Below are 16,189 nucleotides of genomic sequence, written 5' to 3'. Positions count from 1 at the left end.
CTTTTAGACATAAACAGGTTGATTCAGATTGAAAACAGGAGGAAATTAAGTATGAGAGAGTCAATGATGAAAACAGTAGGCATAAATCAACAAGTGGGTAAGCATATGAAAGGCTGCTTATCCTCAGAGATTCTGCAAGGCGGATATGTCCATAGTATTCACTGGGATAATTTGCTTGCTTATTTTATTATTTATGTCCTACTGCATTCTGAAAAGGTTTTTAAATGTTTTAAAATTTCGATATGGCTTTATCAACTTCAAGTTCATGAACGTTTGAATATTAACTTTCCATGCCACAGGATGTGTAGTACTAAGAGTCACCATCATTGCCCTTAGTCAACAGTGGAGCTTGGGCCAGGCACTGTCCTTTGCCAAGAGGCAGCCATCTCCACTGAGCATGGATTGTACAAGGCCTGGCTCATGTCCAGTCCCAAGGGCCCTAGCATTTCAAGGCAAACTTCCCCTCAGATTTCAAAAGGCCCTAACACCCAGTAACTGCAACCCAGCTGTTGCTCAATAAAGGTTTGCTGTTCTTCAAGGGCAGCTATCCCATCCACTGAAGAAAGAGCTGATGCCTCAGAACTGGCGGCCCAAACAAAAGCAAACGATAATAACCATCATCACTAAAGACAACCTACATTGGTGTTGGAAGTCATCACAAGAAAACAGGAAGGGAGATATTTATTGTAGTTATGCTTGGAAAAGTGACAGATTGTCAACAATTTAATGCCCGCATTAAGTCAATAGAATATTACATGGTCATTAAAAATTATGTCTGTGAAAACCAACTAATAATTATGGTATTAGCCGGGTGCAGTGGCTCATGCCTGTAATCCCAGCACTTTGGGAGGCTGAGGTGGGTGGATCACAAGGTCAGGAAATTGAGACCATCCTGGCTAACATGGCGATTACCTGTCTCTACTAAAAATACAAAAAATCAGCGGGGCATAGTGGCATGCACCTATAGTCCCAGCTACTACAGAGGCTGAGGTAGAAGAATTGCTTGAACCCGGTGGGTGGAGGTTGCAGTGAGCCGAGATTGCGCCACTGCACTGCAGCCTGGGCAACAGCGTGAGACTCCATCTCAAAACATAATAATTATTATGGTATTATAACAAAAATATTTTCTAGGCTAAGTTTTTAACAAAGGCTACAAACTGCACCTAGAGCTTGATTACAGCTGTATTTTAAAAACTTCCTACCCAGGAACACCTGAAAGAAAACATTGCAAAATGTAGACATTTCATGTTTGCAGGTCTTTGAAATTTTGCTCATTATCCAAAATTTTTGTTGAATAATTATGCATTAAATTGATAATAAAAATGAGCCTTTTTAAAGATCATGGTTTTAAAAATGTTATTTTTATGCTGATAACATTAAGAGGAAATAGGAAGAAGTCATTACTCTATAATTACCATTATGCTAAAACATCTACATGTTTAAAAAATAGAAATGCATTAACACTGAATGCTTTTTTGGGGACTTAGGGCAATTGGGAGGGGGTAGGATCCTTTAGTTGCCAAATTTATTCACTGTGGTTTGAGAATGAAATATAAAATATGAATGTATGAGTATATTTGCAGCTCGTATGCACAGATTTCTCAAAGATGCACCTGAAATTTGGGGAATTAATCTTTATTTAAAATAAAATAAACAACAGCTTGTACTTTGGCTTACTGCTCCTGTTGAGGTGTTCTCAGGCTGTATCCTTGCCTCTCTGAGCCACCCTGGTGCCGGAGCCTGTGCTCCCACATGAGGTAGCATGAACAGGGGCTCATTGGTTTCCTCACTTGGAAGTGAACCCAGCCAAGGAGTATGACTCACTCCTCAGAGCCTCAGGAATAGTCATAATGGCTGTGAACCAGAATCTTGTCCCCTAGAAGCTCCACTTCTATAGCTGTTGACTAATGTGCCTTTGTGCCCATCAGCTCTATAACATACAAACTTCATGGGACCGTGAGTAACCCCATATCTGGAGCTCAGGATAGGTGCATGCAGAGAACAGAAAATATCATTGTTTTAAACAATTAAGCCAAAGTAGAGTTACATACTTCATCAGTCAAGGTTGATGGTGAATCTTTGGAAGGCCTTACTCAAAAACAAAAGTTTCATCCTGAGCATTGAGGTCCTAGGAATTTTGCAAGCAGACTTAGGAAAATTGAACTCGTTCATGTTGCAAGGCCCATAGAGATGCGAAAACCTGCTCATGCCAGTCCACAAATAACTTTCTCTAATAGTTCCCATTACCACACAGCAAACCATTCACTGAAAATATGCAGGACAATGCAGAAATTCATTAATTAATTCATTCACCCATCAAATATTCCTTGAGTCCCTTTTGTGTGCAGACGCCAGGTGCTAGAAATAAAGTGGTGCTTAAAACACAGTAGCCACCTTAAAGCAGTGCGAGATCTAGATTCAGAGACAGAAGAGGTAGTTTCAGTGGAGTGTCACAAGGCCTTCCATGAGGACAACATAAGAGTTAAGGAAGGACAGTGGGCTTGCTGGAGGAAGTAGTGCTTCAGCTGACAGGGGAAGCGCAAATAGATTTTAACCTGACAAAAGAGAGTAAGAGTGGGGGAGTAAAGAGGGGAAGAATTTTCTAGGAGGAAGAGCAGCAGAGTCAAAGCCTGAGAAGAAAGTGAACATGATGGATGCTCAGCATTGCAGCATTGCAGCAAAGTAGAGTTCAAGAGCAAAGTGTCAAGAGACGACTCATAAAAGACTTGATAAACTGTGTTGTCCTGGTAGCACATTTCAAAGCTTCCTGCCTCCCCTACCTACTGGGGAGTTGAAAGGGAGCTGATGTTGACAAGGCCCAGGACAAAATTGGGCCAGCATAATTGGTATGGAACTTCCCTTATAAATGCAATGAGCTTGAGAATTCCAGCCTGTTGGTGCATTCTCTTTGCTGGACTATTTGTGTTCCCTTCATTGGCCTCTTCCTTGGAATTTGCTCTCTTCCATCACTTTCTTATCAGAGCATCTGGTGTCTAAGAGGTGCTTAGAGCTGTCTTTTATTCTAGATGGGCCCTACCCTGTGGAGACCAAGGAAAAGGAGGCAACCTCCAGAGCCTTATATCTACCTGGTCTCTGCTTAGGGTCTTTTGGCTGGTGGCAATGATATCACATGATAAACACAAATTTCTGTTCATTGGGTAACATATAAACTGGACACAGAAGAGGCAGATAAGGGTGTCAACATACTAAAGGACAGGTTGTGTGGAATTTGAATGTATAAAAGTCGAAGAGTTGCTTAGATCTTTCTTGGAGAGTGCGTATGACAATGATATCATATTAGGATCTGGCACAAAGTAGGTGTTCAGTAAATGCATTCTTTCTTTCCTGCTCCTCATGGCTAGTTGAGCTCTAAAGTTCACAAAAACTTAGCCAAATCAACAGGTCAGCTGTGACAATCAGTTACAAGACACAAAACGGGCCCTAAAGAGGATAACAGGTTGGAAATAATTTAGGGGAAAAAAACAGATCATTGCACCCTAAACCACACATTTAGGACCTACACTTCTCAGGCATTGTGCAAGGGATTGTGAATCAGGTGAGTACTTTGCCCTTGGGAAGCTATCAGTCTTATGGTGAGCCAAGTCCACACAAAAGATATTATTATTTGACACCCATGCACATAAAGAGCCAAGAGATGGGATAACTTGAAGAGGCATCTGCTCTCTCCCAGCTGGGAAAGATGGAAGGCTTTGTGGAGGAGGGGACATTTGAGGAGGGAAAGGTAGGATTTGGATTCTAAGGCATAGTGTCACTGGAATGGCTTCCAGGGCAAAGGGAATCGAATGATTCAAGGCAGGCAGGAAGGAAACATGGGGAAGAGTAAGCAGTTCAGTTGTTAGTAGCACATGAGATATGCCAGATGTCAGAACCAGGGGAAGGCAGGTTTGCAAGTCCCACTGGGATCAGATGGTGGCAGGTCTACAGGGCCAGACTTCATGCTTACTCCAGGAATCCATCTCACTCTGACTGGAGCACCCCAAGGACACTGTGGCAGGACTGGATGTAGTGGATGTACATGGCTGAAGATAAATGCTCGCGACCACCGGCTCTGCATATGTTTGCATTTTTGGTGCTGCATAACAATGGAGCACCAAGTCAGGCTTCTTCCTACCAACTGCACTGAAGGAGCAGTTGCACTATTCCCAGCTCTGATAGCTGCCTGTCTGGCCCCTTTTCCGTTTATCATATTCCGGAAAACTGCTGTCATACTCTCTAGGGTCAACCTGTCCCAGGCAATGTGGTCAAAAGACACAATCAAGACCCAGGACACAGAACTGCAAGCAGACCTGCAGCAGAGCACACCTGGGATGATGAATTGCAAGAGGCAGCCACATCCCTGACCTCTGCTTGGCAGACTCAAGGTCGCAGTTGTGCACCTGCTTTGCTTCAAGTACTTCTTCAAGCCCCTCAAGCAGCCTTTTACAAGAAGACAGCAGAGTACCTAAATATGTGCCTCCCTTGAACAAGCCATGTTCCGCGTGTTAATCTTGCCAAAGGACTTTTTATTCCAGCATGTTTCCACATCTCAATTTTTACTGCTCTTACATCCTAACTAGCCTGTGGCCAACAGCTGTCATATTCATCCATTTAGATAACACTCAGGTATTTCCTCTTCTTCCTTAGCCTGGAACATTCCTGATTGATGGTCATTATATTTGCCCTCTTTCAATCCTCTTCACATCTGTATTCCATATGGTAAGAGGAAGGCCCTCCTACCAGGGGTGGTGATCGACAATTAAAATTACAAGATATATTTCCAACTGAATGCCTTGTTAAACACGTATAAGAAACCTCAAATAAAATGACGTGCTCCTGATAAAAAAAACATTGGCCCCAAAGGGATGATCCCAGGGAGAAACACACATTCCGTGACCAAATCTCCAACATAAGCAATAAGGAGGCACCTGCTTTAAAAATTACCTCATGAAATCCAACAGCAAGTGGCGCGTTAAAGAAAGTCAGCATTATTATCATTGGCAGATTTGAACTGTGCTCACAAAAGACTCAAAGATGATATAAAAAGGCCTTCACTGCTAAAGACGTTTTCACTTGAAAGTGTATTGTCTAAAAAACTAGAACATTTATTTTTCATAGAAACAATGATGGTGAAGGTCCCAGGCTATTCGATAAAATTCTGTTAATCCACTATTATAATGAAGAACAATATTGCCAAGCCACACCACTTCCTGTTCTCCAACACATTCTGCTTCCCCATCTGGGTGTCCTTTGCTTATGTCTACCTGTCAAATCATACCTAATTATGGAGACATGGAACAGGTACCTCCTCCTCCAGGAAGCCTTCCTTACAACCTCAGACAAAAGAAAGCCCTCCCCATTACATGTTTCTGGAGTCCTCTCCTTTGTCATTTTCTATAGCAGTTCTTACATTGTGTGTTATACAGGCATCTTATTTGTCCTCTTTAGCTAGGAGTTCTCTGTGGGAAGAGATTATATCTTAATAATCTTGGACACCCTACAGCCTCAATAATGATGTCTTAAAAAGGCTAGCTCTTTCGTAAAAGTGTTTAAATTGAAAAACAAATGGCTGCTGTTAAACCAAACAGAATAATGAAGAATAAACAGAACTTTACAAAAGTGACTGATCATGCCTGATCTATAGTTAGGTGCACAGGAAAGGCTAATTGAAAACTGAAAAACAACAAAGAATTTTTTAACACAAGCATTCCACTGTATGTTTATGCTATACTTTATTAAATTAGCCTTTAATTATTGAACACATCCAGCATTTTTTTATTCATGAAGAATCCTGCAATGAACATAAATGTCTATCAATTTTGTGAGTGTTATTATTTTAGAATAAATTATTGGAAGACATAAATGGGCACATGCATTGTTAAGAGTTTATGCAAATTGATATTTCTAAATGAGAATTCTTTTAAAGTTCCACCAATAGGTATAATTCTTGCTGTTGTTTTCTGGTAGATTATTTGGCTCCAGTTAGGGAAATTTTTTTTAAATCTATAGTTTGTTAATAGTTTACTCTTGAACAGGTGCTGAATCATACCTAGGGCTGTATCCAGGGCAGATAAAGCACCTGCTCTGGATGCTCTTCTTGTTTCAACTCTCAAATCCACACTGTCCACCTTTTCTAACCCACTCTTTGTGGGAAGGGTGGCTTCTTTGCCCTCTGGCTGTTGGTTGGGTTCAGCCAATGGGAAGGGCCTTTAGGAAATCTAAAGGGGTATGGGTGGGGGAAGAGGGAGAAATTCAGCAAATACGCTCTCCTGGCATCCTCCTTAGTAACTCATCAGTAGCTTCATTTCTCCTACCAAAGACCACAGATTCTACTAGATGCTCCCACACCACCATTTCTGAAAACCATCCCTCCCCTTGCCTTTCAGGCCTTGGGGTTCAGGGGATGTGCAGGTGGCAGCTCTCCACTTTTCTTGAGCCTGGGATGCTTCACCATGTCTTATTGGGTTCCCTTAACCCAACCGCACCTCTGCAAAGGGTTCCTTCCTTAGACTCTCCCCATTCACCCTTCTGAAGTTTCCATCTATTTTTTGATAAGCTTAGACTAACATTGTAATTGGTACCAGGAGTAGCTCCAGGAGCAGAGTGGAAGCCCTTGACCATGAGCAACAACATAGACACAATTTCTAAAATTAGCAGGGGTGTCTTTTGTGGCAATGGAAGTATTTTGACCCACAGCATCTATGACTAATTTAACTGTAGGGTCCCTAGAAATGAAATCGATGGGTAGACTTACTCAAGTGTACTTGACTCATGTAGAAAGAAACTTTCTGGTTCTGATGAGCAGAATCCTAATACAATGAATCCCAATACATGGAATCACTGTAATGGGATTCCATGACCTCTTGCCCACTTTCCAGACTTAGGCTAGTTCACAGAACCACAGTAAGCTGGATTCTTTGAGGAAGAACTCTATAGTGCAACCACATGTATATACAGTGTGCATCTATCTCCAGGCCTTCCCCAGAGGGCCCTGCATTTATTTACAGGGTTACCATGCACTAAGGAAAAAGAAATATCCAGACTTTCCAAGGGTTATGAGTCATCTCAGAGCAGATGTCAAGCCCTAGAAATTGAATTAATCTCTCAGTGGGTCTAGTGAGACCCCCCATGGTTTACTTGTCCAGTTCCAACATGTAGAAGGCCATCATCAAAGATCTGAGAAAGACAGGGGTGCTAGGTCTTACCATAGTGGTCATTTAATTAGCTTGTTGGGCCTGTACAAAACTCAGATAAGTCTGGAGAATAACTGTGCATTATCACATACTTAATCAGGTGAGGATGACAACTGTAACTTTGGTTCCAGATGTGGTAATTTACTGAGAAAATCAGTACAGCTGCTGGCTACCGGTATGCAACTATTGACACAGCAAATGCCATTTCTTCAATTTCTAGTGAAAAAGATAACCAGAAGAAATTTGTCTCCCCATGTTTTCCCTTGAGACCATGACAACTCCCCTGCTTCTTTGTCATAATATAATGCACAGGGATCTTGATTATTTTGATATCCCATAGAACATCATGTGTGGGCACTCCCTCAGTGACAGTGTGCTCATTGTACATGGTAAGGAAAACTTCCCATCATGAACTAGGTGGCATCTGAGTCACCAGGTCATAGAGGTGGGCACAGCACCTGTAGTTACATGGAAAAGATCTAAATGAGACTGACTCAAGAAGGTACAGAAGGTACAAGTAAATGGCATGAGCATGTAGCTCTCTCCCTCAAGGTGTCTCTTCCTTACGCTTCACTACTTCTCCCTCTACCCACACTGATGGCCTCATAGGGAATTCCTTCCTGCTCACCAGTCTCCGGTTTATGGAGGGGTTTTCAGGGTGTAAAATCCACTAGGGGCGGCCTTCAAAGAGTGGTGAAGGGAAATCCTCATTTGGGCAGACTTTGGGTAGTACAGGGATGGTTTTCAGAAATGGTGGTGTGGGAGCATCTAATAGAATCTGTGGTCTTTGGTAGAGAAATGAAGCTACTGATGAGTTACTAAGGAGGATGCCAGGAGAGCGTATTTGCTGAATTTCTCCCTCTTCCCCCACCCATACCCCTTTAGATTTCCTAAAGACCCTTCCCATTGGCTGAACCCAACCAACAGCCAGAGGGCAAAGAAGCCACCCTTCCCACAAAGAGTGGGTTAGAAAATCCACTAGGGGCAGCCTTCAAAGAGTGGTAAAGGGAAATCCTCATTTGGGCAGACTTTGGGTAGTACAGTCAGATGGCTGCCTATTTCACCTGGAAGAGAAGAGCAGGAGTAAGACTCAACATTATGTCATTGGCAGAGGTTAACAGGTAAGTGGCTGGCTAGAAACTTGGAAAGATCAATATTGGAGAATTGGTGATAGGGAAGCCTGGGCTAGAGATGTGTGGGTGGGTCTCTCAGAATGAGCACAGAGAAGACAATCATTTCTTACAAAAATGCCCACCAGAGGGCATCCATTCCAGTGCCAGCTCTCAATAATGACTAAGTGTGGATGCTAGTTAGCCTCTTTCCCCAGCCACCCCAGTGTTTGCTCAGGCTCTTATCCCAAGTTTCCCTGAAGGCATAGTTAGAGTCAAGAAGCCTGGACTTTCCCCAGCAAGGCTTATTTGGTTCCTGACACCACTGAGTTCCCTATGTGCCAATGGCAAGTATGGCCCTAATCCCTGGGTATACCAAGCTGCCACATAGGACACATTGATTCCATTGCTCCATCCATCATGGAGAGGGCAACAAATTTGGCCTCACCAGGATAAATGTCTGTGCTGTTAATAGATTTACTTTTCTTGCCTATCGTGCTTCCACATGCATCATGATTGGTGCCTTATTGGCTGCCACGGTACCCCACACAACATAGTCTCCAGCAAAGCAGTTGTTCTACAGCAAAAGAAGTATAGCCTTGAGGTTTGCAATGTGCTCCATCACCCGGAAGCAACTGCCTTAATAAAATGGCAAAGGTTTGATTACAAGAACCAGTGGGGAGACAACATTCTGCAAGGTCAGAGAGCTACCCTACAGGATGTAGAAGATTCCTTTAATCAGCAGCCAGTATGCAGAGCCACCACAATCGCCAGAATGCATGAGTCTGGGAGGTAAAGTCGGATATGGGAGTTGTCTCCCTCCTATTTTACCAAACAATTCACTGAAGAATGGCTTTCCCTTGTTATGACCTTGAGTTTGATGGGGTTGGAGTGCCTGGTGCCTAAGGTAAGAAAACTCCCACTAGAGATCACAGTAATATATCAATAAAATTATAGCTTGACACTGAACTCCAATCACATTATTTCTCATACCACTAAACTAACAGGTGGAGGAGTCACTCTACTGACTGGGGTAATTAATCCCAATGGCTACAGGGAAATTGGGTTGCTGTTGTGCAATAGAAGCAAATGAGACTGTATCTGGCAGACAAAGGTTCACCGTATTGGTGGAAAATTGCAGAAATCCAATAAAGACAGGACAACTAAGAGCTTGGATCCTGTGGAAATGAAGGCTGGCATCATTCCACCAGGAAGGAATCTCATTCATCAGAGTTGCTGGCAGAAGGTAAGGGGAAGAGGAAAAGGGTGGTGAAAAATAGAGCTAGGATGATCAGCTTAGGCTTTTGACCAGTTAAAGGAGCAAGTACTGTATTAGCTGCTGTGACTTACATTTCAAAATTGTTTCCTGCCCTTCATCTTTTGGGCCTCAACTTAGATTAAAAAAAAAAAAGCGAGGTTTCACATGGTGATACGATTGAAGTCATATTAGCTCAGACAATTTCTTTAATTTTCTCTTCTTCATCTTCTTCTGTTTCTCCTCCTGGCCTGTCTATTCTACTGACTGAGTCCTAGCTCTATTCTTGATTATCTTTATCTTTGATTAATATGGCTCTATCCTTGATTATCTTTATCTTTTGATTATTATGGCTCTATTGATTGTTTTTATCTTTTATCTCTGTTAATTGCTTGATTAATTTATCTTTTCATTTGTAATTCTCATCTCTGACTTTTGGTTTTGCATTCCAAGAGAATAACATTAGTTGGTCTGACTTCTAAGACTTTTTCTGAAGTATCCATTGTGATATTTAGGCTGTTTTTTCTTTTGGAAATTATGTGTTTTTCCAAGATCTGTTTTTCCTTAGCACTGTCCTTTCCCATGACTGTCTGCTCTTGTTTTATAAACATGATCTCTTTCCCAATCTCACTGCAAATATGAATTCAATGTGTTTAAATTCCTGTTTTCTGGCACTCTGCTTGATTCACCTCTTCAAGCTGCTAATTTTTGTTCATTTTTATGAAGAAAAGTTGGTTTGAGGAGCAACATAACATAGTCACTTGGAAAATGTTTTCAAAACATATATTCCCAGTTTCCCTTTTTTTCTTCCAGTGCCCTGTTTCCCCACTCCCAATAAAGGTATAACAATCTCCAGTAAAAGGTGTCTAGATAAAGACATTAATAAAAAACATAATCTATCTACATAATTCTGATATGCTTCCTTCCTCCACATGGAGAATCAGCAGTTTAGTGTGCACAGCACACTTAAATGATATGAACTCTGTCTGGGAGCTCAGGCCATTATTTGATTAACATGTTGGTTTACTATGATAGTAGGTGTGTAGGTGCTCTGTGTGTTGGTAGTGGTAGCTCATAAGATAAACTTCCTTTCAGGGACGGCAAGCCAGGAACGTTGTTGGAGGCTTAGAATAACCTGGTTATTCTCCAGTCTCTCTTTCTTTGTAGCAGTAACTAAGAGGGCCACATATCTCAAATGCTGGAGCCACAAGATGGTAGAGCACAATCAGTTGAGAATCCATAGTGACTGCTGATCCCTATGAATCATAAACTTTTGCTGTGTTAAAACACCAAGACTATGAAATTCTTTTTTTTAACACAGAATGACTTAGTGTATTCTGATTATTTGGTATCTTGAGTGTTTTTTTCCACATGATACATCAGAATTTTCCTATACCCTTAAAGACTATACAAGAATGAGATTTTAAATAGCTCCATGATATTTCATCATAAGTTTATGTACTCTAAATTTACTGACCTAATCCTCTATTGTTGAACATTTAGTTGAAAACAGGTTTAGGAACTATAAATAATGTTGTAGCAAACTTCATTGTGTTTGGCATTCATTCATTGTCAAAATTTCACTAGTGCTACTCACATGATTAGAAATGATTACAAATGGCTACAAATAACAAAACATTAGTGTAGCATAGGTTTAAGAACTATAATGTTTTTATTTGAAGATGACATGATTGTTTACATGGAAAATTCTTGAGAATCTACAAAACAAGTCAAACTAATAAATTTATTTAACAAGATCAGACCATGTAAAATACGTATACAAAAATCAATTGCATTTTATGTACTAGTGGCAAACAGTTGAAAATGGAATTAAATAAAAACAATTTAACAGACAATACTATAAAAAATATAAAATTGTTAGGATTTAATTTGTAAATACACGCAATATCTCTACATTGAACATTGTGAAACATTGCTGAGAGAAATTAAAAATAGCTAAATAAATAAATAAACATACCATTTTCATGGATCTAATACTCAATATTTTGAATATGGAGTTCTCTCCAAACTGATATTGATATATAGATTTAACTAATCACAAGCATAATCTTAGCTGGGTTTTTATAGAAATTGACAAGTTGATTCCAAAATTTATATGGTAATTCTTGCCTCCCCGACAGTAGTTCAGCCTCCAGGACTCTCTTCCAGCATGGCCGAAGATACCTCTTCACACAAGATGGTGACAACAAATGATAGGTGCAGTTGCACCAAATTCATAGAAGATCAATTGAAAATCCTCATCACTACCTTCAATCAAAAACCTTACCCAGGTTATGCTACCAAACAAAAACTTGCTTTAGAAATCAAAATCCAGATTTGGTTTCAGAATCAAACAGCTAGGCATGGATTCCAGAAGAGACCAGAACCTGGGACTTTAGAATCAAGCCAGAGCCATGGGCAAGATCGACCTGATGCAGTTTCAAAGCAGAGAAGCCAGATGGTGGTGTACCACCTACAGCAGCTCTCAATTATGCACTCTCATCAAGGCATTTATGAAAAAGCCATACCCTGGGATTGATTCCAGACAACAGTTTGCTGAAGAAATTGGTGTTCCAGAGTCAAGAGTTCAAATTTGGTTTCAAAATTGAAGATCTAGATTTATATCCAGAGAAACAGGGAACCTGTCGTGTCCTTAGAAAAAGGGGCGAGATTTCTGAGGGACGTCAAGGTACAGAAGATACACAAAATGGCACCAGCCTCACTAGCAATTCTCATTTCTCTAGAATGAGAACATAGTGAACACAGTCAAGTTCAGTGTATTTGATAGTATCAACTTGGGCCCCAAATCTCTCTCTCAGTCTTCCTGGGAGTCTATCCTTCTGCTGAAACTGCAAGCTAAGCCCTCTGAAGATGGTAAAGGACATGGCCAGGTGCAGTGGCTCATGCTTGTAATCCCAGCACTTTGGGAGGCCGAGGCAGAAAGACTGCCTGAGTCCAGGAGTTAAAAACGAGCCTGGACAGCATAGCAAGACCCTGTCTCTATTATAAAAAATGAAATAAAATAAATAAAAAGGAATGTAGGAGGCAGAGACAGGCACAGAAGGCATCACACTACCCTATTGACAGAGCCTGGATCCAGAGTTCAGCGGACCTTGAGACAATGAAAATAAACTTATTAATAATCAAAATAAATAAATAAAAATAAAATTTTTATGGTAATTCAAAAGACTTAAATATCAAAGTCAATCTTGAAAAAGAAGAGAAAATTTAGAAGACAAACTATCTAAATCAAAACTTACTATAATGCTATAGTAATCAATAAACTAGTCCAGGTATGAAGATCAACAAATAGATCAATAGAACAGAATACAGTTTGGAAATAAGCCTATAGTTACAGAATGTGATTTTTACAAAGGTGCCAAATCTTTTCGACTAATAGGGTTGGGATAACTAAAATCCATATGGAAAACAATAAACTTTGACCCCTTACCTCATACCACACTCAAACACTAATTCAAGATAAATCAGAGACCTAATTATAAAAGGTAAAATTATAGGGCTTCTTGGAGAAATCACAGAACATCTTTGCAATCTAGGGGTAGGCAGAGTTTCTTTAGACAGGTTACAGAAAGCAGTGACCATAAATGAGAAAAATTTTATAAATTAGACTATCAAAATTAAATACTTTTGATTAAAAGACATCATGAAGAAAATATATAATAGGGTACAGAGAGGAAAACAATATTTACTAAAAAAATCTGACAAACTTGACAACTCAATACAAACTCAAAAACAAAAGCCAAACAACCGAATCAATAACTGGAAGACAAAAAACATGTGAATGAGAAGATAGGTGCATGGCCAATAAACACGGAAAAAGATTCTGAAAATCATTTGTTATTGAAAATGCAAATTAAAACCACAACAGGACACCAATTCACGCTCACTAGCATGGATAAAATTGAAACAAGTAACACCAAATGGTGGGAAATGTGTGGAGCAACTGGAATCTGCATACATTGTTGGTAGAAACATAAAATGGTGTGACCACTCTGAAAAAAATACCTGCTCATTTCTTTATTTTTTTATTTTTTATTTTTAATTTTTAGATGGAGTCTCGCTCTTGCTGCCCAGGCTGGAGTGCAGTGGAGCGATCTTGGCTCACTGCAGCCTCTGCCTCCCAGGTTCAAGTGATTCTCCCTCCTCTGTCTCCCGAGTAGCAGGGATTACAGGTGTGTGCCACCACGCCCTGCTAATTTTTGTATTTTTAGTAGGGTTTCACCATGTTGGCCAGGCTGGTCTTGAACTCCTGACCTCAGGTGATGCTGGGATTACAGATGTAATCCACTGTGTCTGGCCTGATCCTAAGCATATATGTGTCAAGTTGGCTAGGCCATGGTACCCAGATACGTGGTCAAACACTAATTTAGATATTGCTGTGAAGTTTGTTTTTTTTTTTTTTTTTTTTTTTTTGAGATGGAGTCTTGCTCATCGCCCAGGTTGGAGTGCAGTGGCGCAGTCTCCGCTCACTGCAAGCTCTGCCTCCCAGGTTCACACCATTCTCCTGTCTCAGCCTCCCGAGTAGCTCGGACTACAGGCGCCCGCCACCATGACCGGCTAATTTTTTATATTTTTAGCAGATGGGGTTTCACCGTGTTAGCCAGGATAGTCTCGATCTCCTGACCTCGTGATCCACCTGCCTCGGCCTCCCAAAGTGCTGGGATTACAGGCGTGAGCCAACGCGCCCGGCCAGTGAAGTTATTCTTTAGAGGTGATTAACATTTCAATCAGTAAACTGTAAGTAAGGCAGATGACCCTCTGTAATGTGGATGGGCCTCATTCAGTCTGTTGAAGGCCTTAAGAGAAGCGATTGATGTTCCCCCAAACAGAAGAAATTATGCCTCCAGATTGTCTTTGGATTTGGGCTACACCATTAATATCTCCCTGGCCGACCCTGCTGGCTTACCCTGCAGATATTAAACTTGCCAACCCCACAGTCATGTGAAGCAACTCCTTAAAAATAAACACACACACACACTCTCTCTCTCTCACTCACTCTCTCTCTCTTCACACATACACTCACACATACCCACACACACATATACACTATTGATTCTGTCTTTAGAAAACCCTGACTAACACACTATTACTTGACCCAGCAATTCCATGCAAGAAAATGAAATCAAATGTCCATAAAACTAATTGTACAAGACTGTTCATATGGGTTTATTCACAATAGGCAGAAACTGGAAACAGATCAGGTGACCACTGATAGCAGAATGGATAAACAAATTGTATTATATTCATACAGTGGAATACTGCTTAGCAGCAGAAAGCCATGAACTACTGATAAATACAACAACATAGCTTAATCGCAAAAACATATTATCTGAGTGAAAAAGCCTTACACAAGAGAGTATTTACAATGTGATTCCATTTATCTAAAGAACAGGGAAAACTAATCAATGATGAAAAAGGAAATCAGAATAGCAGTTGCCTCTGGGGATAGGGTGGAGGCAGGGGCTTACTGGAAACAGGCCTGAAGGAACTTTCTGGGGTAAGGGTATTGTTCCATGTGTTAATAGAGGTTGGGTTATACAGGTGCATGCATCTTTCAAAGTTCATCAAATAGTACAGTAAAATTAGATCACTTCATTTTAGGTAAATTTTATCTTAAAGAAAAAAGAACTATAACTAGATATTAAACTCTAGGTAGCAGTATACATGGTGAAGTGTTTAGGGGTGAAATATGTTCATGTCTGAATCTCACTTTGAAATGCCCTAAAAATAAGAAATTAATGGATAGATAGAGAGATGGATAGGTATATCAGAATAAGTGTAGAGAGATGTTAATTGTAGAAAGCAGATGGCAGGTGTTTGCTCTACAGTTATTTCCAGTTTCCTATATGTTTGAAATTTCTCCTAATAAGATGTTGGAAAAAAAGAGTTTATTTCTCTTGAAGAAATAAAGATCCAGAAGCAGGCAATCCTGGACTTAGATGGCAACTCCATGATGACTAGGAATTCAGGCTCCTTCAGTTCATAGCTGGATCTCTCAGCAACTATTCCACTCTGCAGCCAGCAGGACACTCACAGCATCCAGGCAATTCTTTCCTGTCTCTCCTGCATCATCATTTTTTCTTTCTCTACTAGATTGCTGTCATCAGCGTACAAAACTGTAGTTATTTTTCTCATCTGAAAAAGATTCTTCTCTTGGCCAGGCATCGTGGCTCATGCCTGTAATCTCAGCACTTTGGGAGGTTTAAGCAGGAGGATCACCTGAGGTCAGGAGTTCGAGATCAGTGCGGCCAACATGGCAAAACCCTATCTCAACTATAAATATAAAAATTAGCCAGGTGTGGTGATGCATACCTGTAATCCCAGTTACTCAGGACGCTGAGGCAGGAGAATTGCTTGAACCCTAGGAAGTGGAGGTCACAGTGAGATGAGATTGTGCCCCTGCACTGCAGTCTGGGTGACAGAGCAAGACTCTCTCTCTCTCTCTCTCTCTCTCTCTCCCTCCATACACACACACACACACACACACACACACACACACACACATATATACACACACACACACATATACACACAGATATATACACACACACATACACACACACACACGCACATATATTCTCTTTACCCAACTTCTTCCTCTTTTAGCTGCTGTC

General features: G+C 40.7%; 1 pseudogene; it reads left to right on the top strand.

Annotated features, from left to right (window-relative positions):
• Positions 1–11,724: 11,724 nt before the first annotated feature.
• On the top strand, positions 11,725–12,311 carry LOC104670263 (annotated as a pseudogene).
• Positions 12,312–16,189: the final 3,878 nt, after the last annotated feature.

The sequence above is a fragment of the Rhinopithecus roxellana genome, chromosome 5 (assembly GCF_007565055.1).
Source record: "Rhinopithecus roxellana isolate Shanxi Qingling chromosome 5, ASM756505v1, whole genome shotgun sequence".
Lineage (NCBI taxonomy): Eukaryota > Metazoa > Chordata > Mammalia > Primates > Cercopithecidae > Rhinopithecus > Rhinopithecus roxellana.
This window is presented reverse-complemented; position numbering and strand designations above follow the sequence as displayed.